The following is a 3389-nucleotide window of genomic DNA, read 5'->3' on the forward strand; positions in this document are numbered from 1 at the left end:
AAAGCCAACGGCGAAAACGGGCAACCTTGTCGAATTCCACTAAATACGTTAAAACTCTCCGATAACCAACCTCCATGATTTATACAGCTTGTAGTACCTTTTATCAAAATCTCCACCCACTTTTTAAAACTAGATCCAAATCCAAATCTGTCAAAAACATTAAGAAGTAGTGACTTTGATATACTGTCGAAAGCTTTTTTAAAATCCAGGGCAAGCAGATAACCCGCCTTTCCACTAACATTAAAGTAATTAACCGCATCGTCAATCGTTCTAATCACTGTTGATATATTTCTGTCTTTTAGGTAACCAACCTGATCTACACTGATTAGTTCATTAATTACTAAACCCATTCTTCTTGCCAAAACTTTAGCTAGAATCTTATAATCAGTATTAGTTAAAGTAATTGGTCTCCAATTACTTAATCGTTCTCTATCCAAATCTTTTCCTTTATGCAACAATATTATCACCCCTTGATTTTGCGTATATGATAACTCTTCCCTTTCAAATGATTCATTAAATGAATCAACAAGCAATCTGCTTATCTTGCTCCAAAATACTTTCATGAAATCAATAGAAATTCCATCAACCCCGGGGGCCGAGCCATTTTTCATGCTACACAGAGCGTCGGCTGCTTCTGCGGGATTTACTAACCCCTCACATAAACGTGACTGTTCTTCACTAAGGCGTGGAACAAATTCTTGCGACAAAAATTCCAAACTATCTTTTACCGTATTTTCAGAATCAGTTTTCAGACTATAAAAAAGTGTATAATATTCTTTTTGTTCTTGTAAAATCAATTTCTGGTCGGTTATTGTTTCACCCGCTAAAGTGCTGAGGCGTGACATAATGTTTTTCTTCTTTTGTCTTTTTTCTAAGTTACAAAAAAATTTTGTGTTTTTTTCCCCCTCTTCTATCCACTTCACCCTAGCTCTAACCTGTGCACCCCTTGCTTTTTCTAGTTCTAATAATTCTAACTTTTGTTTCAATTTTAGTAATTCTGTTTGCAACCCATTATTTTCAATCTTATCAATCAATAATCTTTCCAGTTCTCTTAGGCGGGTTTGTAACCTGATTTCTTCATTTTTCCTATTACACGACTGTTTTTTACCAAATTCAATGCAGAAATTTCTTATCTGTACTTTTGCCAATTCCCATCTGTTTATTGCTGAGGCATCATTCTCGGCTTCTTCAACCAAAACATCCAGAAGTGAATTCATTTGTTCCAGAAAATGTTGATTTTTCAAATAACTGTTGTTGAACCGCCAGTAACCTGGACCTCTAATAAAATCCTTGTCATTCATTTCGACAACAACAGCTTTGTGATCTGAACTTGGAACACAAATATGATCTGCTGATACACACGATAACAACACTCCTCTAGATACAAAACAATAATCAAGACGCCTGGCAACAAAGGGGTTAAATCTGTTCCAGGTATAATCTTTTTCATCATCATGAAAGTATCTCCATATGTCAGTTAAGGTATTGGTTAAATCTGTGAAAACTTCAATTTCTCTGTTACTATGAGGCCGGCCAGAAATAATGTCAAGTTCATTGTTGACCACACAGTTAAAATCACCACATAAGATAAACTGGTCGGTTTCAAGTTCATCCACAATATTTCTAATAGAATGGAAAAATGCCATTTTCTCATTTGATTCATTTGGAGCATACACATTTATAATATTAATGCACTGTTTTCTGTATTCTACAGAGATAACAACAACCCGTTCTTGTTTTTTTACTAATTCAATTTTTCCATCAAAATGTTTTGACGTCAAAATGACCTCACCCTTACTGTAACATGTTCCAGCTTGTGCAAATACTTCCCCTCCCCATTGTTTTTCCCACAATATTACATCTTTACAACTTATGTGTGTTTCTTGCAAACAAATAATATCAAACTTTTTTTCTCTCAAAAATTTAAACAACGTTGTTCTTTTCCATTTGTTTCTCAGTCCTCTACAATTCAACGAACATACACGCAGTTTACTCGCCATTAGGGCATGATACGTTGGTAGTGAACGTAGTCATATCAAGTCTACACAGACTAAATACCAAAATCGTGATCAAAGGGCTTGTCCGTAATCCAGTCCAAAATCGAAATCCAAGTCCTGACACTGACAACCCGTTATCCCCACCTCTCTCTTTCATCAGGTACCTCTCCTTCACCTTCTACCCATCCCTCTCCCTCCCCCTGTTCTTCTCCGTTGTCACTGTCTGTTTTATCACGCCTTGGAAACTTGTCCACGGGTGAGCGGTCCTTCTCTCCAGAAAGGCGACGCTTAGGTGTTGTTGATCGCTGTCTCCCGTGCTCCACGCGTTGCATACTCATGGATAGGGTGAGCTGTCTTCTGTCGACTGGTGTTTTCTGCTCTTTTCTCCCTCTTGACAACACCTGTTTACCTCCACCTCCCTTCCCCTTTGTTTTGTCTGTACCATGTTCGTCTTTGTCAGTTTTACTAACGCTTGGCACGTGCAGCGCGCTGTCATGTGTGGCTGCACTAGTGTCAATGGAAGACTGAGCCTCCACTACCGTCAGTGCGTTCGTCTGTGCGTTCGTCTGTTTGTCTGTGTCTTGTCCTGTCATGTTCTGCACTGTGTTGTTTCCGGAGAAAGCACAGACACTGTCCCCACGCTTATGCCCCGCCAACTTGCAAGCAAGGCACACCACATCATTTTCACACACAGAGACATGGTGGTTGGTTTGCAGGCATTTTGAACATACAATATCTTTTCTCACTGTCTTCTGTTCCCTATGGTAGATCTTTGCCTGAAACCCGGCAACAGCGAGTGTTTTCTCAAGGTGTTTTGGTGACGGTTATGAAAACGAACCTCCTCCCTGTCTGAAACCTTGTTAGCTTGTTGTCTTTGTCTCTGTAACACTCAAGTTTAATGGCCGATCTTAGCTCACAGCCTGTCTTCACGATAGAGTGTTCAATTTCACTGTTTGCCACTGAAATGGGAATATCTGATACCACAGTTTTGTTGACGGCTCTTCGGTTCCAGAATCATCACGCAGAATGAAGGGGTTAGTGTGAGACACTTGCAATGTACAGTTGCGAACATTCATACCTTTGATGAGCAACTCATTTCTGGCTGCTTGCGTAGTCGGGTATGTCCTGAGCGCCTGTAATGGAGCCCCGACCAGCGGTCCTCTCTGCTGCCACACACAATTCCAAACCTGTTACCACGTCCTCCTCACTGCGAACTACATCTCTCTTTCTTAGAAAGACAGGCAGTACCGCTTCCATTTTCCGTAACGGGAGAGCGCACAAAAACGAAAACACCGGTCTCTGATTCAGCGTGTTGCGGAGCGAGCAAAAAACCGTGACCTCTCGCAGCGGCTGTCGCTAGCCGAATCCCTGTCTGTCTGTCTGTCTGTCTGT

Source organism: Littorina saxatilis, unplaced genomic scaffold (genome assembly GCF_037325665.1).
Source record: "Littorina saxatilis isolate snail1 unplaced genomic scaffold, US_GU_Lsax_2.0 scaffold_2000, whole genome shotgun sequence".
Classification (NCBI taxonomy): domain Eukaryota; kingdom Metazoa; phylum Mollusca; class Gastropoda; order Littorinimorpha; family Littorinidae; genus Littorina; species Littorina saxatilis.